Source organism: Panicum hallii, chromosome 9 (assembly GCF_002211085.1).
Source record: "Panicum hallii strain FIL2 chromosome 9, PHallii_v3.1, whole genome shotgun sequence".
Lineage (NCBI taxonomy): Eukaryota > Viridiplantae > Streptophyta > Magnoliopsida > Poales > Poaceae > Panicum > Panicum hallii.
Window position 1 is genome coordinate 21,764,627 of NC_038050.1, and position 25,556 is coordinate 21,790,182.

A 25,556-nucleotide genomic window follows, 5' to 3' on the forward strand; every position below is an offset into this window, starting at 1 on the left:
AATTCACCTGCGTGGGCAAGAGGGGCGGTAAGCTTCAATGGTCCCTGCTCCTCCGGCTTGGTCTGTGCTATGTGTCTTGTACCCCCGGAGGTGGGCCCCATCATCGCTGATCCAGAATCCTTAGCGGTTACACCTTACCAACGTGATTCTTTGTAACGGTCTCGTAGTGTGCTTGCTAGCCATCTCACCTAAGGAAGTGTGATGAACCACTAGCGTAGCTCACGACTTGTGGGTAAAGTTGTGCAACCTCTCGAGAGTGTAGAACTGATATATCAGCTGTGCTCACAGTCATGAGCGGCCCAGATCCTCCGTCTGATTAGTGGGGTTATCAACCTTTGATTAGGGAGATTCCCCGGGTGGTTTTGGTTTGGATGGTTCTTAGTAGTCCTTAATTAATATTGATTAATTCTTATGCAATTTGGGTTTATGGTAATTCATCCACTTGTAGTAATTAGTTTTAATAAAACTTTGCCAAGACTAAAAGCTAATGCAGTTGAGTCAGCCAACCTAGAGCCTCATAGTTTGTGTTATACTTGTTGAGTACTAGTTTATACTCACACTTGCCTCTCTACCCTTCTATTCTATTTCGGATATCTTCGACTACTGCTCAGTGCCCGGCAACGTGGAGGACTACGCCAGCGGCTTCGACGACTTCTAGGCATTTGTCTCCCAGTCGATGTCCCTGTGGCGCCCAGCTCTTCATGTATCTCTCTTACGCTTCCGCAACTCTTGAACCGATTCTTAATTCGGTTGTAATAAAATAATTCTTTTACGATTTATATTAATGTTATTCGTGATATGTGTTGTGATATCTTAATGATTCTGTTGTATATATATGCGTGACTTGATTCTGGCGTATATATGATTGCTCGATTTATGTTCTTTATAAATCGGGTGTGACAGAATTGGTATCAGAGCCATATCGACTGTAGGACGAAGCCTAGATAGATTTGGACGAGTATAGGACTTCTTTTCTCTTGCCTTGCTTTCGCAAATCTTCAAATATCATCTCCTTCCTGTATTCCTTGGGTCTTAAGCCTTGATTTGCAATCTCTTCCCTGTTTCTTTCTGAGAAATAGCTGGAGTTTTCCGTAGACGTTGGCCTGAGTCATCTAATCGTATAAGCTATAAGTTTAGGTTATCCCGATGGAAATACGCTAGGATGAGTGTGTTGGTCGAGTAGGGTGATAAACTCGACTAAGTGTGAATATTGAATATTTGTTATTGTGCAAATGTTTGATTTGGATTTTTGGTTGATTGCATAGTCTAGTAGTTAAACTTGTTCATGCAAATCGACCCTAACACAACTTGAACTAAATGATAAAAATTGAGTTAGCACGTTGGGGGTAAAACCTATATTCTTTTTCTCTCTGTCATATCCTTCCGAAGTTTCATTTCCGCAGCTGCACCATATTTCGTTCTCATAAAATTTCGTTTGTTGCAATCAGATGGTGAACACCAGGCGCACCGGTTCCGGTTCTGACCAGCAGGAGCAAAACAACCAGAGTACTGGTCAGCCGTTGCCGATGCCGCCACCACTGACCCTGGAGCAGTTCTTCCAGCTCCAAATGCAGATGATGGCGACCCTGAACAATACTGTTCAGGCTCTGCAGCATATCCACGCCCAGCCACCGCCTCCACCGCCGCCTCAGCCCCGTGATCGACGTGCGGATTTCCTGAGAGGTCACCCGCCGACCTTCTCTCACGCCACGGACCCACTCCAGGCAGACGACTGGCTTCGCTCGGTCGAGCGCCAGTTAGTTGTTGCGCAGTGCGATGACCGGGAGCGAGTTCTGTACGCAGCAGGGCAGCTGCGAGGCTCCGCTCTTGACTGGTGGGAGTCCTACCCGGTTCAGGACCGCGACTCTCTCACCTGGGTCCAGTTCCGTGAGCGCTTCAGGAGCCACCATATTCCTGAAGGGATTATGAAGATGAAACAGAAAGAGTTCCGTGCCCTTAAGCAGGTAAATCTGAATGGAATTCTCTGCAATTTCTTTGAGCTTGATCTATCCTTGATCTCTCTCGTAAGCCTGACATGTTGAGCGATCTCCATCCTTGCTATCTGTGTTTGCCATTTCAGGGATCGATGACGGTGAACATACGCTAGAACGAGTGTGTTGGTCGAGTAGTGTGAAAAACTCGACTAAGTTGTGAATATTGAATGTTTGTTATTGTGCAAATGTTTGATTTGGATTTTTGGTTGATTGCATAGTCTCGTAGTTAAACTTGTTCATGCAAATCGACCCTAACCCAACTTGAACTAAATAATAAAATTTGAGTTAGATCGTTGGGGGTAAAACCTATATTCCTTCCTTTCTGTCATATCCTTCCGAAGTTTCATTTCCGCAGCTGCACAATATTTCTTTCTCATAAAATTTCGTTTGTTGCAATCAGATGGTGAACACCAGGCGCACCGGTTCCGGTTCTGACCAGCAGGAGCAGAACAATCAGAGTACTGGTCAGCCGCTGCCGATGCCGCCACCACTGACCCCGGAGCAGTTCTTCCAGCTCCAGATGCAGATGATGGCTACCCTGAACAATACTGTTCAGGCTCTGCAGCATATCCACGCCCAGCCCCCACCTCCACCGCCACCTCAGCCCCGTGATCGGCGTGCGGATTTCCTAAGAGGTCATCCTCCGACCTTCTCTCACGCCACGGACCCACTCCAGGCGGACGACTGGCTTCGTTCGGTGGAGCGCCAGTTGGTTGTTGCGCAGTGTGACGACTGGGAGCGGGTTCTGTACGCAGCAGGGCAGCTGCGAGGCTCCGCTCTTGACTGGTGGGAGTCCTACCCGGCTCAGGACCGTGATGCTCTCACTTGGGTCCAGTTCCGTGAGCGCTTCAGGAACCATCACATTCCTGAGGGCATAATGAAGATGAAGCAGAAGGAGTTCCGTGCCCTTAAGCAGGTAAATTTGAATGGAATTCTCTGCAATTTCTTTTGAGCTTGATCTATCCTTGATCTCTTTCGTAAGCCTGACATATTGAGCGATTTCTATCCTTGTCATCTGTGTTCGTTATTTCAGGGATCGATGACGGTGACGGAGTACCGTGACCGTTTCCTTCAGCTGGCCTGCTACGCCCCTGCTGACATCACCCGTGATAGTGACAAGCAGGAGTACTTCAAGGAGGGACTGGATGATCGCATCCAGTATGCGCTGCTGAACCACCGCTTCGACAACTTTAACCAGCTGGTTGATGCTGCCCTCAACACCGAGCGTAAGTGCCGGGAGATCGAGGATAAGAAGAGGAAGATGGCTCCATCCTCTTCGGGCAGCAACACTCGTCTCCGCTATCAGCATCCGCAGCAGCAGCAGCAGAGGCCGCCTCAGCAGTACCAGCAGCGGCAGCAGTTTCCGCCTCGTCCTCAGCAGCAGCAGCAGCAGCAGGCAGGACCGGGCCAGAGGCTTCCAGCGCCTCCGGCACGCTCTGCTCCACCGGCTCCACCAGCTCCGTGGCAGGGAGTGCCTACTCCTCCTGCCGGGCAGCAGGCTCCAGCATTCCCACGGGCGTGCTATCACTGCGGCGAGCCGGGGCACTACACCAACGTTTGTCCACGGAAGGCGCAGTCTGGACAGCAGGGGCGTGCAGCACCGCCCAAGGCCCCAGCTCAGGGCAGGGTGAACCACGTGACGGCCGAGTCAGCGGCCGAGGCTCCTAACGTGGTGATTGGTACGTTCATGGTCAACACCCATCCTGCTATAGTGCTTTTTGCTACTGGCGCTACGCATTCTTTCATCACCCAGTCTTTTGTTGAGCATCATGGCATTCCTACTAGCATATTAAAGAGGTGCATGTTAGTATCTTCACCGGGAGGATAGTTGAGGTCTCATATCATCTGTCCCAGAGTTAGTGTTGTCATACGGGGGGTAGAGTTCAGTTCTAATCTGATGGTGCTAGACACCAAGGGTATTGATGTGATCCTCGGGATGGAGACCCTTGCTAAGTGGGGAGTCCGGATAGATTGTGCTCAGAGGACTGTTCTCCTGTCAGCACCAGATGGTCAGGAGGTCACTGTTGGAGCTACAGAGCCTTCTGGATTTCTTCATCAGATGAAGGCTAGACCCACGGATGGTATTCGCGTGGTGTCTGAATTCCCGGATGTCTTTCCGGATGATTTGCCAGGTATGCCGCCTGATCACGACATTGAGTTTTCTATTGATCTCTTGCCTGGCACAGCTCCTATTGCTAAGAGGCCCTATCGTATGGCTCCCGTTGAGCATGAGGAAGTCAAGAAGACTGTCGACGAGTTGCTAGCCAAGGGTTATATTCGTCGCAGTTTCTCTCCTTGGGCTTTTCCTGTATTGCTTGTAGAGAAGAAGGATGGCGCGAAGAGAATGTGCATCGATTATCGGGATCTGAATGCAGTCACCATCAAGAACAAGCATCCATTGCCCCGTATTGAGGATCTTTTCGATCAGCTTCAGGGTGCTTGTGTGTTCTCAAAGATCGATCTGCGTTCGGGTTATCATCAGCTGAAGATTCGTTCTGAGGATATTCCGAAGACGGCATTCACCTACAAGTATGGGCTATACGAGTATACGGTCATGTCCTTTGGCTTGACCAATGCTCCGGCTTTCTTCATGCATCTGATGAACAAGGTTTTCATGGATTATCTAGACACCTTTGTGGTGATATTCATTGATGATATCCTGATATATTCCAAGTCAGAAGCAGAGCATGAGAAGCATCTGAGGCTTGTGTTGCAGAGGCTCAGAGAGCACAAGCTGTATGCCAAGCTCAGCAAGTGCGAATTCTGGATTGACGAGGTTCCATTCCTCGGTCATGTTATCTCCAAGGCAGGTATTGCTGTGGACCCCGGAAAGGTGAAAGATTTGCTTGACTGGGTGGTACCGCAGATGGTGAAGGAAGTCCGCTCTTTTCTGGGCTTAGCAGGATATTATCGGAGGTTCATTGAGAATTTCTCCAAGATTGCGAAGCCTTTGACTTCCTTGCTAGAGAAGGGTGTGGATTTCTCTTGGACTGATGAGCGTCAGAAGGCCTTCGAGGAGCTGAAGAAGAGGTTGACTACGGCGCCAGTCCTTACTCTGCCGGACCAGAGCAAGAGGTTCATAGTGTATTGTGATGCTTCGAGGGATGGTCTTGGTTGCGTTCTGATGCAGGAAGGCAGAGTGATAGCTTATGCCTCGCGGTAGTTGCGTCAGCACGAGCTGAATTATCCCACCCATGATCTGGAGTTAGCCGCGGTTGTGCATGCTCTGAAGATATGGAGGCATTACTTGTTTGGGCAGAGGTGTGACATTTACACCGATCACAAGAGCCTCAAGTATATTTTCACTCAGAGTGAGCTGAATATGCGGCAGAGAAGATGGCTAGAGTTGGTCAAGGATTATGACCTGGAGATTCACTATCATCCGGGCAAGGCTAACGTTGTAGCAGATGCTCTGAGCAGGAAGAGCTATGTTAACATGGCCGTGGCTTTTCAGATGCCTCAGGAGTTATGCGGGGAATTTGAGCAGCTGAGTCTGGGTTTCTTGCACCATACCTCGAGTGCGTCATTCGAGGCAGAACCCACTCTAGAGGCAGAGATCAGGCAGCATCAGAAAGAAGATAAGAAGCTGCAGGAGATCCATGAACTGCTCAAGATTGGCAAGGCACCTCGTTTCAGAGAGGATGATCAAGGTACCTTGTGGTACGAGGGTCGTATATGCGTGCCGGATGTGAATGACCTCAGGAAGTTGATTCTGAGTGAGGCTCATGATACAGCGTATTCTATTCATCCAGGCAGCATGAAGATGTATTATGACCTGAAGGAACGATTCTGGTGGTATGGAATGAAGTGTTCCGTTGCGGAGTACGTGGCTATCTGCGACACATGTCAGCGTGTCAAGGCAGAACATCACAGGCCAGCAGGGTTATTGCAGCCGTTGAAAATCCCAGAGTGGAAATGGGAGAAGATCACTATGGATTTCATCATTGGCTTGCCCCGTACTCAGAAAGGGTACAACTCCATATGGGTAGTAGTGGATCGGTTGACGAAGGTTGCCCACTTCATTCCGGTGAACACTACCTACTCCGGCGCTAGACTCGCAGAGTTGTACATCTCCAGGATTGTCTGTCTGCATGGTGTTCCTAAGAAGATCATATCCGATCGAGGATCTCAGTTCACTTCGCGGTTTTGGGAGCAGTTGCATGATTCGTTGGATACAAAGCTGCGCTTCAGTACTGCTTATCATCCTCAGACAGATGGGCAGACAGAAAGGACCAACCAAGTGTTGGAGGATATGCTTCGAGCCTATGCTATTCAGTACGGTACCAACTGGGATAAATGCCTGCCATATGCAGAGTTTTCGTATAACAACAGTTATCAGGCCAGTCTGAAGAAGTCTCCTTTCGAGGCCTTGTACAGTCGAAAGTGCAGGACTCCGCTGTATTGGGATCAGATTGGCGAGAGGCAGGTGTTTGGTCCGGATATTGTTGAGGAGGACGAACAGCTGGTACAGCAGGTGCGGGAGAACCTGAGGGTCGCTCAGACTCGTCAGAAGAGCTACGCGGATGTTCGTCGTCGAGATCTGACCTTTGCAGTAGGTAATCATGTGTACCTGAAGGTCTCACCGATGAGAGGAATCCGCAGGTTTAATGTAAGAGGAAAGCTAGCCCCTCGATACATTGGTCCGTTCAAGGTGTTGGAACGGAAAGGTGAAGTGGCATATCGTTTGGAGTTACCTCCCAGTCTCTCAGGAGTGCATGATGTGTTTCATGTGTCTCAGCTGAAGAAGTGCTCGAGGGTGCCAGAAGAGCAAGCACCGATAGAAGGGTTGGATGTGCAGGAGGATCTGACCTATATCGAGCATCCGGTGAAGATTTTGGAGACATCTGAGAGAGTTACCAGAAACAAGAAGATCAAGATGTGCCGTGTTCAGTGGAGTCATCACACGGAGGACGAAGCTACTTGGGAGCGAGAAGATGAGCTAACAAAGACATACCCCGATCTTTTTGCTAGCTAGCCTATCAGAATCTCGGGACGAGATTCCTGTAAGGGGGGTAGGTTTGTAACACCCTAAGGTAAAATATCGAGATTTATAATGAATTTAATTGGGCTCCAGTAACTTTCTAAGGATTTATTTTGCCTAGCTTGCATTTAGTTATAATTTAATTCACAAAGAATTAAAATTTATTTCTAGGTTCAACATGTTTGTGCATTCATGCTGGTGCATAAGTTTTATTTGGTTGAGTGCATATGAGTTGAATTCAAATTTGAGTTGAATTCAAATAGTTTTGAGTTGGTGCGGGAAAAGAAAAGGAAGGAAACGGAAAAGTAGGTCAGTCATTCCTTCTTTTCTCAGTCATTCCTTCTTTCTCAGTCATTTCCTCAGCCCGACCCCACCTGTCGGTGACCATCTCTTTCTTTTCCTTCTTTTTCCTCGTGCCCGACCTTCTCTGTTCCATCTCCGCTGTCCCGGCTGCTCCCTCGCTGCCCGTGGCCCCGCTCCCCCCCCCGGTGTGCATGCTCGAGGCCCACCGACCAGGCTCGCCGGCGCCTTCACCTTCTAGAAGCCGAGCCCCAAAGCCTGGGATTTCGCAAATCCGTTGCGCGATCCGCTTTCACCGCAGGGTCTGCGGCACGCACGCATAGGGCAACCCCGCCGCCTCTTAAGCACCAGGCCGCCTCCCCTGTGACTTCCCTAAACCGCGACCGCAACCCTAGCCGCGCCCAGCTCGCCCTCGCCGTCGAATTTTCCCACGACCGCCATTGCCGGTGAGCTCGGTCTCTACCAAATTTGATTGCCGCTGGTGATCCCCGGACCTCCCTAACCCCCGTAGGATCTTCGCAGGATCCCCATGAGTCGATCCACAGTGACCAGAAGCACGGAGGCCCCTGCATCGTCTTCCTTCACGAGCGCCGCCCGTCCTCGTCGCCGACCATCTTGCGCTGCTTCTCCGGCCCGTTAAGGCCCTCGGTGAGCACCACATCGTTCCCCTGGTCGTCTTGCGCTAGATGTCGTAGACCAAAGCTCGCTCTTGTGGCCAGAACGCGCGCGCCAGCAATGCGCCGCCGTGCTGACCCACCCCCACCGTCGTGCGCGCAGCCTGAGTCCTTCCCGCGCCCCGCCTTAGCCCTAGATGGTCTCCCCAGGTCGCGCTGAACCTTCTAGACCCAAGCTCGAGTTGTTTTGACCCTTGGAGCACCGAGATCGCCCAACTCCGGCGACGCGCCGCCGCGGAAACCAGCCTCCGGCGACCTTCCCTTGCCGCCGGCCGCTTTCTGTCGGATCGGACCGGTCCGATCCAGATCGGACCGTCCGGACCCCCGCCGTGCAGTTCGGACCGTCCGAACTAGATCGGGTCCGAACCGTTCGATCCAGATCCGACAGCCTAGATTAGAAGATACCCCTTCAGCCGTGGAAGTTTTGCTAAAGAGTCCCCGGCTTTTCCTGCAATCAACCCGCACTCCTGTGTAGTTCAAAAGAAATTGCTGTGAGGTCCTGTTTTATTCGTTTAAGCCCCTGAGCTCCTAGGAAATTGAACCCGCCATCCAAGCTCTGAGTTTTTACGGGTTAGACCCCAGATCTAGCCTTTAATCAGGTTTAGGCCCTCGGTGTTTGCGCAGAACCCCTTAGAACCTCCAGTTTTTTTACAAATAGGTCCCTGAATCTTGTTTTCAGCCTGGGTTTTGTGTTTTAGCTCCGTTTTAAGCGCTCTTTATATCCACGCGATCGTTGTAGCGCGTAAAATAGTTCTAGGCTAGTTTTGTGTGCTATTCTACTATATTGGTGTACTGTTTTCTTATAGTTTGCTATTGTTTGTGCATGTGTGTATGTGTGGACCATGCTTGATGATCGTGAGTAGACGCGGAGCCTTTGGACCAGTACCAGGAGCCGCCATCTTCTGAGCAGTTTGAGCAGCAGCAGGAGAGTTTCGAGGAAGGCAAGTATAACATGAACCTCCTGTCACTTTTTAATACAATTTCATACTGCATTTTAATTCTGTATGCCTATAAGGATTTCCTAGCCACCTTTATCCTTATATATATCCTTGGGTTGCATTGTGGTTAGTTTTGCTAGGTGCTGCGCTCTCACACATATGTTGGTCCTTTTAATTAAAGTTGACTAATGGATCTATGCAACTTAATCATGAGAGTGGCCCTCTGTGCTGTGTGCTTGAGTGGCTCACGTCTCCTTAAAAGATGTTTTTGTTAGAAACATGGTTTAGGGGGCCAGCACGGTGCTTAGTGCTTGGTTGGCCACTCTCCATAAGGACCGGTTCATAGAGCGACAACCTGGGACAACCGCGCAACCACAAGACTGGAATGGGACGGTCTTGACTTACTAATTAGGTCGTGTTGGTCCGGGAGTAACTCACCTGCGTGGGCAAGAGGGATGGTAAGCTTCAATGGTCCCTGCTCCTCCGGCTTGGTCTGTGCTGTGTGTCTTGTACCCCCGGAGGTGGGCCCCATCATCGCTGATCCAGAATCCTTAGCGGTTACACCTTACCAACGTGATTCTTTGTAACGGTCTCGTAGTGTGCTTGCTAGCCATCTCACCTAAGGAAGTGTGATGAACCATTAGCGTAGCTCACGACTTGTGGGTAAAGTTGTGCAACCTCTCGAGAGTGTAGAAGTGATATATCAGCTGTGCTCACAGTCATGAGCGGCCCAGATCCTCCGTCTGATTAGTGGGGTTATCAACCTTTGATTAGGGAGATTCCCCGGGTGGTTTTGGTTTGGATGGTTCTCAGTAGTCCTTAATTAATATTGATTAATTCTTATGCAATTTGGGTTTATGGTAATTCATCCACTTGTAGTAATTAGTTTTAATAAAACTTTGCCAAGACTAAAAGCTAATGCAGTTGAGTCAGCCAACCTAGAGCCTCATAGTTTGTGTTATACTTGTTGAGTACTAGTTTGTACTCACACTTGCCTCTCTACCCTTCTGTTCTATTTCGGATATCTTCGACTGCTGCTCAGTGCCCGGCAATGTGGAGGACTACGTCAGCGGCTTCGACGACTTCTAGGCATTTGTCTCCCAGTCGACGTCCCTGTGGCGCCCAGCTCTTCATGTATCTCTCTTACGCTTCCGCAACTCTTGAACCGATTCTTGATTCGGTTGTAATAAAATAATTCTTTTATGATTTATATTAATGTTATTCGTGATATGTGTTGTGATATCTTGATGATTCTGTTGTATATATATGCGTGACTTGATCCTGGCGCATATATGATTGCTCGATTTATGTTCTTTATAAATCGGGTGTGACACGGCTGCAGTGCGACGGTAGGGCACAGGGAGGGGTCACAGGCCCAAATAAGGGGGAGGCCGTGGGTCTAGGCGTGCGTGCTGTGAGCACAGCGGAGATCGCGGCCGGCGACGCGGGGAGAGCAGATTGCGCAACAGCCTCGCGCAATACCGGGCTTTGGGGCTCGGCTTCTAGAAGGTCAGTGGGCCTTGGGGTGTGGTGGAGCAGGGCCACTGGTAGCGAGGGAGCGGCCGGGATGGCGGAGGAGGAACAGAGGAGGTCGGGCGCGGGGAAGAAGAAGGAAAGGAGAGGGGGGTGTCGACAGGTGGGACCCGCCTATCGGTGGCTGGTGCGGTTGCAGGCTGAGGGAGGCGGGGTGAGGGAGTTGGGCTAGGTGGGCCGAGCGTGGGGAGGGGAGTGGGCCGTGGGGAAAGGGAGCCGGCCCGAGGGGGAGGAGAGGAGCAGACCGGGCTGGGCTGGAAGCTAGGGTTGCTTTCCTATTTCCTTTTCTTTTTCTTTTTCAAACCAACTGAAATCTATTTGATTTCAAATCAAATTTGAATTCAACTCCTATGCACTCAACCAAATAAAACTTATGCACTAGCATGAATGCACAAACATGTTGAACCTAAAATAAATTTTAATTCTTTATGGAATTTAATTAAATTAAATGCAAACTAGGCAAAATAAATCCTTAGAAAATTTACTGGAGCCAAATTAAATTCATTATATATCTTGAAATTTTCATTAGGGTGTTACAGTTAGGCAAGATGACACCTCAGTTCATCCTTACATTGACAAGATGGACATCTCCCAACTATGCTCAACCGCAAAGGTACAAGCTCACCAGTGGCATTTCACATAGGAAACATCGTCCATCTCATCAGATTATATCCTTCTTTTATTTTCCCGAAATCCCATTTTATCTTTTGAAAATACTCACACCTTTATTTTCGATAAAGCGCGTTGTGGTCATGATTAAAATATAATAAAGGGAATAAAAGGTCCTAAGCATCTCTAGCAGTAGTTAACTTTTAGCAGAGCAAACCCTATATAGACATTAATCTAGGTCATCAAGGAATCATCATAGCAATCAAGGGGTGGCTATCCAACCATGTCTTGCAACAATGCATTTTATAAAACAGGCCAATAGGTTGTGTTTATAAAACTGGGATAAATATGCATCAAAGAATAGGATTGGATTTGCCGTCCTCAAAGCCTTCCGGAAGCTCCTCCTCGAGGTACGGGTCTTCGGGCTCCGGCTCGCGGTCCTGCTCCTCCTCAGTCACACCGTCGGCTATGACACACAAACAATCACACAATAAAAATAAAGTTTGCCGATGAGCTTAAAAAAAGAGAGGAAAATAGAGAGCTTTGATTAAAAAATTGTTATCGCCATAATTTGACTGGGCCAAAGGATGGGCCGAGAGCAACATGGGCTGAAGGAAGTCGTCGTCACAGTCTGCAAATCGGCCTCTGAGCGAATGTGTCAAGGGCCAAGATGGCCGTGTATCTATGGATAGTTTAAAATATAGTAAGTTAGAGATTCTACCGTAATCAGCCAGGATTAGTTAGAAAAGATTAAGTCTCCGGACTATAAATATGTATCATGAGATTCAATCAAATCAATCAATCATTCACAACAAACTCTCGGCGCATCGCCACCCCTTCCCAAGGGCTTTCCCAGGTAATCGTCATGCTGCTCCGATCATGTCCCGCATGGTCGGAGCAGCGTTGCTTTTATCTGTTTATCATTGTGTTTCTCGTACTGAAGCGTTTTTGATGGTGAGTAACACTAGTTATCTTAAGCGATTATGATGCTGCGTTGGTTTTGAATAGTAGATTCATGTTTTGCTTGCTGCTCATAACCATTTAGCTACTCTCGTACGCGATCTCGGGTGCAAGGGCAGCGCCTTGTTCTGTCGTCGCTTAGTAGATCTAATCTGTTATGGTGGTTCTTTGTGTTACAAGGAATTGGTTTAATATCTGTATGATTAGGCCCTTCAAACGGGTTGAATGTTCCGGCTACATGTTTGGTGCCTTATGGTAAACTGACGAGGGATTGTTCCGGGAATCGACTTGTTAAGTTGGTTTTTAGGCCTCTTTTCGGGTTAGCATGTTGATATCTTTCATGTATGTTAGGCTTAACCATGCGTAGGATGTTCCGGTCATACGGTGAAAGCTCTTACCGTCGCAGATTGGATCGGCTTGACAATGACAGAACATGCTTTTATTCTCCTATCGGATTCATATAAAATGTTCATATGTTTAGTAGATCCGGTTTACTAAATGTAGCAATCGGCTTCTTTCGGCCGATTCTAGAAGGTGCCCGAAGGACTGATCTAACACAATGATTCCATCGGCTTCTTTGGCCGATCTGAGAATCGTTGTCAGAGCCGATCACGGCTCGGACTAATGTTTGATTTGGCTATGTACGCAGGAAAATAGCTGACAAACGGTTCCTACACCTTCCTGATCAGGTATAGGTCAGGTGGCACACCTAGCACTTCACCAAGGCAGGGCATGTGCCGGACTTCTGGGCCGTTGACCGAGGGACCGGGGCCCACCAGCAGTCCCGGAAGCCTCCCGGCTCCTCGTGTTGCCTGTCGCGGCTCGCCGGTGGGTTTTGATCGACAACACATTCTGGCACGCCCAGTGGGACCACATTGACTACTTCATTGACTACTGCATCGACTACATCGAATACTGCGGCGACTACATCGACTACTTCAGTGACTACTTCGACTACATCAGCTTCAATCGGCTACATCATCTTCTTTGGCTTCATCGACTCCCATTGTCAAGATGCCGAGTGAGAACCCGATTACTTATGAAGAGTTATCTGAAGAGCATAAGCAGAGGTATGATGAAATAAAAGCTGCTTTTGAAGCCGATCTCATCGGCTCGTTTGAAGGAACTCGACATCACTCATTGCATTGACATTCTGAGAGTCTGGTGAACACCCTTGATCGCGTTGCATTGCGCGTGGTGCAAGAAATCATGAAACACCAGTACTCTCCAACAGGACCTGCTTTAGGGAGTCACAGAGGGGAGTTGCCTTCTCAAACCAGGCCACCAGTGCCCTATGCATTTGCTGACCCAGAGCAACAGAATTCTCAAGCATATGTAATATACAAGGTGGGAGGTGACCCTGCTGATCATCAATTCTTCAGCGAACCCCCCAAGGAGGTGCCGCACAGATTTGTTTGTGCATATATACCAGATCGTGGTCACCCGGTGCAGCCCACACAAAGAGCTACTGGAGGGACATCCGTAGTCGATGCCGATAAACAGGCATGGTTGGCTACTTATGCAACAAGGCCGAGTCATGAAGGTACGTACTCGGCCCTAGGAATTCATTCTGTGGATCAGATTAGTGCTATCTTGAGGGATCAATTTGGCATTCTCCCAAGAAGGCGAGCAATCGGCTACACCAAGCTGTATCCAAGTGAATACGATCTGATTCCCCTACCGCCCAACTATCGGCTACCTGAGTTTACCAAGTTCAGCGGGGCAGAGGGATCCAACTCCATAGAACATGTGAGCCGATATCTGGCACAACTAGGAATGATTTCGGTGTCAGATCCATTGAGGGTGAGGTTTTTCTCGCAGTCTCTCACAGGACCGGCTTTTGGATGGTACACATCATTGGGTCCTGATTCTATTCGCACTTGGAAGCAGCTAGAAGAACAATTCCATATACAATATCATTCGAAAGCTGCGGAAGCTGGGATTGCTGATTTGGCGCAGGTTCGCCAAAAGCGAGGAGAAACAGTGGCAGAATATATTCAGCGTTTCAAGGAAGTCAAGAATCGATGCTACTCGATTCGAATTTCAGAGAAAGAAGCTGTTGAATTGGCAATCTTGGGATTAGTAAAACTAGTCAGGGACTTGGTTTTCCAGCTGGAGTTCAACTCTTTGGCTCATCTGGTGCAGAAAATGACAGTATATGAGCAACGCCATCCGGAGTTGTACCAAGACAAGTTCAAGCGTCAAGTGGTAATGGTTGACGCTGAAGATTCTGAAGACTCTAAGGATGACCCAGAGATTGCAGTCGTGGAGTGGGCACGGGGGGCAAAGCCTGTGTCCTGCAAATGGGTAAAACAACAAGGTCCTTTGAAAGGATTTGATTTTGATGTAAGCAAAGTCGAACAAATATTCGACTTACTCCTGAAAGAGAAGCAATTGAAGTTCCCTGAAGGTTTCAAGATCCCAACAGCCCAGGAGCTTCAGGGGAGGTTATACTGTAAGTGGCATAATTCCTTCACCCACGGCACTGGCGACTGCAAAGAGCTCCGGCGACAGATACAATCGGCCATTGAGCAAGGCCGATTAATCTTGGGGCAGTATGCTATGAAGATTGATACTCAGCCATTCCCGAATGTAAATATGGTGGAGGGGTACGACCGATCAACGCGTCGACAGCTTGATTTCACGCTGGGGATTAACATGGCAGGGCATACATCACGTCAACAATCAAGGAGGCAAGAGGCCGATTCCCGTGATCGGCCCCAAAAAGAAGACAGGGACTATATCACCGAGGAGCAGGTGAGGCATGTCAGGAATCAGCGACCAGTTTCTTCTCATCTTCTGAGGAAGTACCAGTATCAGTATCAGCAGCGTCTCCAACACGAAACTGAAGAAGAGGAATATGAGTGACGCACTAGGAAACGCCTTAGAAGGCAAGAGGATACACGGGACCATTGGCATTGCCCGTTCTTCATATACTGCTGGGATTCTAGCATGAAAAGACTACCTACTCTTGAAGATTGCCCAGAATGCAATTCTCAGAAGCAAGAGACGAGAAGCACCTCAGTTTTTTAGTGTTTGGGACCAGAGCAGCCTCGTCGTGAACATGTCGAGACATCACGCGCAGGGGGAGATCCAGAAGATGAAGAAGATAGGTGTCACCGACCACGTTGGTGCCCTGATGGGCTCAACCGGTCTCAAAAGCGGAGAGTGCAGCGGCTGCGCAGCCTGGAAGAAGTCGAGGCCCAGTACCTGGAAACATTAAGGAAGGCGCGGCCAGATCTGGCAGAAAAGGTTCACAATCCTCGAAGAGTAGAGAGTTCTTCCAAGAAGGTATGGCGACCCAAGAAGTCGAAGGCCGATGTGAAGACATCGGCTGATGCAAACATGGTGTTTGTTCTCCCTGCAGAGTTTCATGCACCAGGCCGTGAAGAAGTACCAGTGGCTCAGCTTGATTTAGGGCCACGACCAGTTATATTCGAGAAGCCCCGAGAAAAGAATTACAGGCACCTGAAAGCTTTATATCTAAAAGGGTACATCAACGGCCAACCTGTCAGCAGGATGCTAGTCGATACAGGAGCAGCGGTCAATATAATGCCATATTCGGTGCTGCGCAAGTTGGGGCATTCTGTTGGGGACTTAATCAAAACCAACATCACGCTAAGTGATTTCAACAAACAAACATCAGAGGCGCAAGGAGTCCTCAGCGTGGATCTGACGGTGGGAGGTAAAACTGTCCCCACGTCATTTTTTGTGGTCAACAGCAAGGGCTCGTACACCGTTCTGTTTGGGAGAGATTGGATTCACGCCAATTGGTGTATCCCATCTACAATGCACCAATGTCTAATTCAATGGGATGGAGATGAAGTAGAAGTAGTCCATGCGGATGATTCTGCCGAAGTTTCACATGCAGCCATGAGTGTTTGGGACGCAGAAGACCAAGAACCAATCTTAGGGATCAGCTTGGAGGGCTGCAACCGTGTAGAGGCTACAAAAAATAGGGTGAGGCTGGTCTTATCCACTGGCCTTATAGATTAGATGGGGTGCCGAAGTCAGTTTGCCTCAGAAGAACAGGAGAGGCCGATCCCCGCGATCGGCCCCAAAAAATAGAACTCGAGTTGTTTTTATCATTTATGTTACATTCTTTAGTTTATAAAGAGGCCCGTTCAAGTAACCGGCCATATGTTTATTGTAAAAAAGCACAAGTTAATGCAAAAAACAAGTCGGCCGATCCCTGCGATCGGCGAAATCCTTCTGCTTCATATTCTTTGTTTATTTGCAGTGTCGATTTGATGGATGAAGGGAAGCTAGGATATGGGTTTACATCTGCTGACGAACTGGAAGAAGTCGATATTGGTCCTGGGGATAAGCCACGGCCAACATTTATCAGCAAGAAGTTGAATCCGGAGTTGCGGGAGGCGATGATAATATTATTAAGGGAATATACGGATTGTTTTGCTTGGGATTACACAGAGATGCCCGGGTTAGATAGAAGTATTGTTGAACATCGACTCCCTCTTAAGCCAGGATTTCAGCCGTTCCAGCAACGAGCATGACAAATGAAGGCCAAAGTCCTAGAAGAAGTCAAGAAAGAAGTCAAGAAGATGATAACAGTAGGCTTCATCAGGCCATGCAGGTATGCCGAATGGATTTCCAGTATTGTGCCTGTACAGAAGAAGGATGGCCGATGGAGAGTCTGTGTAGACTTCAGAGATCTTAACAGAGCCACACCAAAAGATGAGTATGCGATGCCAGTTGCAGAAATGTTGATCAATGCAGCTGCTGGTCATAAGATGTTGAGTTTTATGGATGGCAATGCTGGTTATAACCAGATTTTCATGGCTCCAGAAGATATTCATAAAACTGCGTTTAGAGTACCAGGGGCAGTGGGGTTATTCGAGTACGTGGTCATGACCTTTGGGCTCAAAAATACCGGCGCTACATATCAACGGGCTATGAACTACATGTTTCATGATTTAATCGGCAAGCTAGTGGAAATCTATATTGATGACGTGGTGGTGAAATCTGCGTCAGCTGAAGGACATTTAGGAGATCTACGGCGAGTTCTGGAATGAACTAGGAAGTTCAGGCTTAGAATGAATCCTAAGAAGTGTGCTTTTGATGTATCGGCTGGTCAGTTCCTGGGTTTCTTGGTTCATGAACGAGGAATTGAGATCGGCCTAAAAAGTCAAGAAGCTGTAAGAACAATGGTGCCGCCTACTACAAAGAAGGAGCTCCAACAACTTATTGGCAAGATCAATTTTGTTAGAAGATTCATCTCCAATCTGTCAGGAAGAATTGAGCCATTCATGGAGTTGCTGAAAATTAAGGCCAATGACGAGTTCCACTGGGGGGCAGAGCAACAACAGGCGTTCGAAGAAATCAAAGAATATTTATCCAAGCCGCCTGTGTTAGTCCCACCCCAGCAGGGTAAGCCGTTTTATGTTTATCTGTCAGTGGGTGATACTTCCATTGCTTCGGTCCTCGTACAAGTGCAGGAGGGCAAGGAGAGAGTTGTTTTTTATCTCAGCAGGAGGATGCTAGATGCAGAGACAAGGTACCCTAAAATTGAGAAACTATGCCTTTGCCTATTCTTTACCTGTACGAAGCTCCGTCATATCCTGCTTTCTGCCGAGACAATTGTCATCTGCAAATTGGATGTTATCAAGCATATGTTGTCGGCCCTGGTGTTGAAAGGCCGACTCGGTAAGTGGATGTTCGCTCTGTCAGAATTTGATAGCCGGTACCAGCCTGCGAAAGCAGTCAAAGGACAGGCGCTGGCTGACCTCGTGGCGGAAAGGACTAGCTCAGGCATAGCGGCGCTTTCCATTCGCGCATGGGCAATATTTTTTATGGGTTATTCTGTGGAGATGGTTCTGGCATAGGTATCTTGCTCGTCTCGCCTCGGGGGGCAACATATTCCTTTTCAATCAGATTGCCAACACCTTGTACCAATAATCTAGCCGAGTATGAAGCAGTGCACAAAGGTATGGAGTTACTTCTTGAAGCTGGAGCAGAAGCACTAGAAGTTTTTGGGGATTCAAAGCTGGTCATCTCTCAGCTCACGGAGACATACCGATGTGAGAGCGATATGGTAGAACCAACCTGAATTATACCGGCTCAAGCACGTGAGTTCACTCCAGAGGGCTCCAACGTACTTCAAACGGTATAATCCCTTGGTCTATCGGGTAACATCCCGATAAACCACCGATACAAGATCAAATAAGGTTACCTCACACGAAGGTGAGTCCAGAGATACAGTCACCATCATATTTTACATCACAGGGAAATTATTTTACAAAAGTTTCCACAAGTAGTAATAAGTTCCACACTTAGCAAAGTTATTACAAAGTTTGCAGAAATAGCAAAGGTTCAAACTAGGAGTCATTATTACAAACCAGTTTTAAAGTGAAGTTCTAGCAGTGGAATTCAAAATACGATAACTATACACGTCGCCAGTAAGGACGTCATGCTAAGCCATGGCATAACATCACTCGTTATGGTCGGGGTTGGCCGAGGACGGATCCCACTCCACGGACCAACCGTCAGGCAAAGCATAAGGCCAAGGCATGGGGTAAGTAGGGTCTTCAGAGACATTACCTGAAACAAAAACATATAGCAAGGCTGAGTACTCTAATACTCAGCAAGGCTTACCCGGAGATTTGGGTATACTTAGCCCATAACTAGACTATGAGGGCTTTATTAAGGGTTTTGGTTTTGTTTCCGCCGAAAAGCAACGAAGAGTAGGTCCTTACTTTCATATTTTAGCTTTCATATTCTAGTTTCTTTAACCATTCTAAGTAAGCACCTGTAACTACTCAAGCAAGGTCAAGTCTTTTAAACATACACCAGTATTTCTCATCAACAACATTACTCTTGTTACTCTATGTGGCAAAAGAGTTAAGCAGTCTCAATCTTCGTGAGAAACAGACGATTCAGAATCGAATTTCAACCCTTGCAAGGTAAACCTAACTCACACGCTTGGAACACCAACAGGTCGTTCCGAAGCAACCGTTTGCCTTTCATTCCGGGTCGTGGAACAAAGCCACCACAAGCGACTGTTGGACCATACGCACATCCAATGTGTAGGACATACGTCTGTAGCGCGACTACATGACCGTATTCCCATCTGCTCTGCAGAACGTACTCCCACAGTCGGTGCGTGTAAACATAAAATAAAAGTTGAGTGGTGGGGGACGAGTCCACTTGCCAGGCCGATTGGTTACTAGGCTTACCGCTTACCATATTTCGCGGCATGTGGCTAGTACTTTCAAACGCTTAACTGCCACTACCACATACTGCGACCTTAACCAAATTCATCAACACAGACGGGGTATCCTTTCTTTCCAAGATATTACACATAACCCCGTCCGTCATCCTTATAGTGATTGCAGAATTGTAATCAATCAATTCCTATATCGCGCAAGTGACAGGAAATCACTCGACTTCCACCGGTCCTATTAGCATAGCACTAGTCGGACTCAGTTTCTAATATTCAGTACATGGGTTCCTAGGGAGATGCATCTATGGTTTCCAGACAACTCCTAAGAACTTAATGCACAATTATGTATATAAAGGTAAATTGCAGTGTAAATAAGATAGTGGGTTTATGTCCGGGGCTTGCCTTCACAGGCGGGGCTGGGGTCAGAAATGTTAATAATTTCTTCCGAACTCGGGTTCAGGGCTTCGATTGATTCTCCGACGATGTTCCCGGCGTCTTCAGAGACTTCTTTTTCGGATTACGGAAAGATCTGATAATCACCGTCGGCAAGAAACGTCGAGTCTACATGTGATGAAAAAGATGCAATTAAGAAAATGCGTAGATTGTTATTCTACTTCATGATAAAATTACAAGCCAAAGAACATAACATCATATAATAGCAAACAACACAATTGCCACTTACTGGGCAGTCATTTATCGAGTATTAAATAAATTACTGAGTTACATTAAGTAACAGGGTCATCTACCCCCAAATATTTAGCTAACTATAAGAAGTAACATGGTTGACTACTAAATTAATTACACTTAACATTTTTATTTAATTAACTAGCTAATCACCTTGAAAAACCCTAAGTTATTATTTAATATAGATCTACTAAAAAAGTTTTATTTATTTTAGTTATTTTACAACTAATCATAGGTTGAAATTTTGTAGTTATGCTACACTACTTACGAACAACATCTTAGAATATTTTCATAATTTTCCATGAATAAAAGCTAGTATAATTAATTATCTTTAGAAACAAACCAAAAATTCATAACTTGGGGTATGACCTTTTATTAATCCAAATATTTTTACCATAGATTACACATTCAAAAAGGAAGTTATGATAAAAATTTCAAATACAAACATCAACAGAAACAACCTTAATTAAAAATTTAAGCATTTCATCAACATATAACAAAAAGTACTCGAAATCTAAGCAAATGAATAGTAAAGTACTCTATCGTTTTACACAGAGCTATACATAGCACATACAATCTAAGTTCCAAATTTCAGCTATAACACATGCCTACAACATGAGATACAAATAAAACACTTATTTTCTAGTATTTAATCTACAACAGAAATTATACACATATAGCTCAAGTTCATTACACAAAAGTAGTCCAATTTAACTCAAGGATTCCAACAAAACTTGTTTGGCATTTTTCTGAATTTTCTACAAATTTCTACGAATTTTTGAAATTCACAGCTTTTGAATTGGGGGGGGGGCTCTGGAAATTTACAAGGACGCCCTTAGAACTTTTGAAATCCTTGCACTTATACCCTTGGCTCGTCGGGGAAGAAGGGCAGAGGTGGTGCCAGCCAAATTCCAGCGAGGGGACGGTGAGGGGTCGGAGGAGAAGTGGTTAGTGAGCACCAGGAGGTCAAGGCGCACCTGCTCGAAGTCTTGGGAAGGGAAGGGGATGACCGGAGGGGGCTTTCCACGGTGGCCGAGGCAGCGGCGGAGGGGTGCTCGTCGGCGAGGAGGTTCCCGGTGAGGAGGAGGGCCAAGCTTGGGCTTGAGAGCTGCAGCGAGGCAAGGGGAAGCTAATGGGATAGTCGAATTGGACAGAGGAGGGGTGGAGGTAGGGGTTCGACGGCGGACAGGAGCTTACCGGCGGAAAGAGAACGGCGGCGAGGTAGCTCCGGTGGAGGTCCGGTCACAGGGAATGGTTCGAGAGCTCTAGTGTAACAAGGGAAAACTTCCTAAGGTGATGTGGTGGTGCGGGGAGGATTGGAGGGGGGTTGCCCACGGCGAACAGAAGGGCGCCGGAGATGGAGGAGATGGCGGCGGTGGTGCTCGGGGTTCCGGGCAATCAAAGAGCAGGAACAGGAATGGAATGGGAAGAGAGGGAAGTAGCGCTGCTCTTGAACCAGAAGAGATGAGGTGAGAGGGCACGCATGGGCAATGCCACGGCGACAGCGAGGTGGCGGCGGCAGAGCCGCGGGACGGCGTGGCGCGCGCGCAAGAGGGCCAGGGAGAGGAAGCTAGAGCGGCGCTCGGGTTGGGGTCGACGCGTGGGGAAGCTAGGAGCTGGAGGTGGCGCCGGGGAGCGACCGAGGTGCAGCACATGGCCGGGAAAGCGGCACTGACACCAGCGATAGGGGTGCAGCGGGCAGAACAGAGGAGTTGCCAGAGGAGGAAGAAGAGAGGAGGAGGTCCAAGGGACTTGGTTGGAAATTGCAAAAACCTTAGGGACTTGACTGTAAACAGAAATTCTCCACTGATCCAGAGCTCTAATGAGAAAATGGTCAGAAAGAAAGTTGTAGAACTTTTCAAAACCTATAACTTTGCTTTAGGGCTCAAGTTCAGAAACTTAAAGTACAAAGTTTTATTTCACAATTTTGCACTCAAATCAAACTTTACATAAGTTTGTCCTAATAAAGTAACTTTTATGAACTCTTGGGCTTATTTGCAAGCATTTAAGGCTGGTCATGATGACTTTCACCTTTTTCACTTTGACCCTTGGTAATTTTCGGAAAGTTACTTTATACTCCAACTAAATTACATAAAAGGGTTTGTATTTTCATAAATTTACACAAATACCCTTATTCTCATAACTTTATTAGATTTTCACACAATTTCACACACACCAAATATTATTTCTATTGGTTTGATCTATTTGACACCTAGGGTGTCACAAGCGAGTCGTTGTTTCCTTTGTGGAGACACTGCCAGGAGCTAATGGCCCAATTCAGATATATAAACTTCTACTGGATACCGAGGGCGCAAAATTCTGAGGCCAATGATCTTGCCCAGATGGCTTCCGGTTACAAGGGCACGGCGGATGGAGCTGATTTTCCAATAAACCTGCTGGATTAGGGAGATTGGAGAGCCGATATCTTCAATTACTTGAAGGATCCGGCTCGGGGGGCACCTAAGAAGATACGCTACAGAGCCACGAAGTATGTCCTGATAGGGGACGACTTGTTCTACAGAACCCTAGAAGGATTACTGCTTAAGTGTTTAGGGTCGATTGAGTCCAATCGGCTTCTACATGAAGTCCATGAAGGAACGTGTGGTACTCATCAGTCAGCCCACAAGATGAAGTGGTTGATCAGGTGCTCAGGATATTATTGGCTTGATATGCTGGAAGATTGTTTCAAGTATTACAAAGGATGCCAGGCCTATCAGAGGTTTGGAAAAATACAGATAGTACCAGCATCAGCGATGAACCCTATCATCAAACCTTGGCCATTCAGGGGCTGGGGCATGGACATGATCGGTAAGATTAATCCTCCATCGAGTAAGGGCCATCAATTCATTTTGGCCATCATAGATTATTTTACCAAATGGGTAGAGGCTGTTCCTATGAAGTCAGTGACGTCAAGGGACATCATCAATTTTGTCAAAGAACACGTTATTCATAGGTTTGGGATTCCTCAGACCATTACAACAGATGGAGGGTCGGTGTTTATATCTAATGAATTCAAAAAGTTCGCTACCAACATGGGGATTAAATTGATTAGGTCATCTCCATATTATGCCTAAGCAAATGGACAAGCCGAAGCGTCCAATCAGAGCTTGATCAAGCTAATCAAAAGGAAGATTGATGAATATCCACGGTGTTGGCATGAAGTATTGTCAGAGGCGTTATGGGCTTATCGCGTTTCATGCCATGGTGCAACAAAAACTTCACCATATCATTTAGTATATGGGCAGGAGGCCGTATTGCCATGGGAAATTACGGTCGGTTCAAGGTGGATAGAGTTCCAGAATGAATTATCTGCTGAAGAATATGCATCACTAATGAGCGACAATGTGGAAGACATTACAGAACTCAGGCTTTGGTCACTGGAAAAGATCAAGGAAAATAAGGCCAAGGTAGCACGTGCGTACAACAAGAAGGTTAAACCGAAGGAATTCAAAGTTGGGGATTTAGTATGGGAAGCGGTGTTACCATTGGGGACTAAGGATGCAGCGTATGGTAAATGGTTTGCAAATTGGCATGGGCCTTATAGAGTTGATCAAGTTTTGCCAGGGAATGCATACATGCTTGAAGAATTAGATGGTGTTAAATTTCCGGTGGCTGTCAATGGTCAACATCTCAAAAAATATTTCCCGAGCATGTGGGAAGATGAGTGATGAAGCCGATGTAACACATCAGGCTATGGGCTAGTACAGTCAAAGTATTTGCAAGGATGTAATCGAGTACTCCGAAGTACGTCGAGTAGATCTAATCGGGTACCTCGTAGGCTGCAGGACAGCATCTATCGGGTACTTTGGAAGCCGGTGCAATGCATCAGGCTGCAAGGTGGAGTAAGATGAGCAAAACTGATATGTAGAGAAAAAAGCAGCGCCGGTCCATACACAGAATTGAAGGTTGAACAGCCGATGTCAAACCATTGACTTTAGAAGCGGTAATTGGGCCTCGCCAATTTTGGGTCCTAATAAAAGTAGAGAGGATGGTTGCAGGAGTCCCTTGATCTTAAAAGAATAGGTTCGACTTCTTCGCTGGGGTTTCCCGGTGCTCATATTGTTCGACCCGATTGAGGGATGGGATCCAACAACAAGCAAAGAAGTTGACTGTTGGGTACTTTTGTTATCGGCAAGATCATTTGAAAGGTACTCGAATACTTGGGATTGAAAGGTAATCGAGTTCTTGGGATTTTTCAACACGGAACAAAAGAAAAGCATGAGATTGGATCAGATAATTCGAGGGAAAAGGCTGGTGCGATGCCATCGGACTTTAAGATTAAACGTCAGAGATTGACTTGTTGAAATAAAAGGATTTATTTACAAAGGCAACTACAAAAGAAGCCGATCTACCGGCTCTGCAATCAACGGCGGAGGATCCTATGAACTACCACCAGTAAGTTCCTAAGGTCTTGCGGCGCTTGTACGGAGGGGGCGTGCTGGTGTCATCGTCGCTGCTACCATCACCACCGCCGGTGCTGCTGCTGTCGCGGCCATCATCGCTGGTGTCGCCGTTGGTGTCCCCGTCGCCTTCCGAAGTCGACGATCCGCGACGCAAGAATCCTCCTGCTATTGAGTCATCGTTGGTGGAAGTCTCCTTGGCACTTTCTTCTGAGAAAGAGAGGAAGTCATCGTCCCAGGAATCTTCATCGTCGTCTTCGTCCAGGTCCCCATGAAGGAGCATCTGGAGGTCTTCATCATCGGTCAGGGGTTCATCATACTCTGACCAAGTGTTGAAGTCCCACTCCTCTGCATCCCAATGCAGAGGAGCGCGAGCTTCATATGAAGCTATTAGATCGAACTCCGGCGTCGCCTCTCTGGAGGTGTTGGAGTCAAGGGAAGTGACGGAGATCATGGAAGAAGACGAAGGTGAATTGGAGGAAATAGAGGAAAGAGAAGCCATTGTCAAGGGAGGCAGAGTGTGCTGATGCAACTAATGCACGGGGGAGGATCTGGATAGAAACAGATCTGCCGATAACAGTTTATAAAGGCAGAGATGGAAGGTGAAGTGGTGTTATCACGATTCCCGAGGAGGAAGCTGAAAGGTCGCATCTGATGGCATTGGGAGGCAGCGCGTGCGTACAGGCCTTGGAAGTCGAAGGGCCACATCTAATGGCATGGAAGCGGTATGAGCGTGCACAAATCCAAGAAGTCGAGGAGGCAATGGTTTCGGAATTATCATTGCCAAAACCAGGGGGGCATGTGTTATCGCCATAATTTGACTGGGCCAAAGGATGGGCCGAGAGCAACATGGGCTGAAGGAAGTCGTCGTCACAGTCTACAAATCGGCCTCTGAGCGAATGTGTCAAGGGCCAGGATGGCCATGTATCTAAGGATAGTTTAAAATATAGTAAGTTAGAGATTGTACCGTAATCAGCCAGGATTAGTTAGAAAAGATTAAGTCTCCGGACTATAAATATGTATCATGAGATTCAATCAAATCAATCAATCATTCACAACAAACTCTCGGCGCATCGCCACCCCTTCCCAAGGGCTTTCCCAGGTAATCGTCATGCTGCTCCGATCATGTCCCGCATGGTCGGAGCAGCGTTGCTTTTATCTGTTTATCATTGTGTTTCTCGTACTGAAGTATTTTTGATGGCGAGTAACACTAGTTATCTTAAGCGATTATGATGCTGCGTTGGTTTTGAATAGTAGATCCATGTTTTGCATGCTGCTCATAACCGTTTAGCTGCTCTCGTAC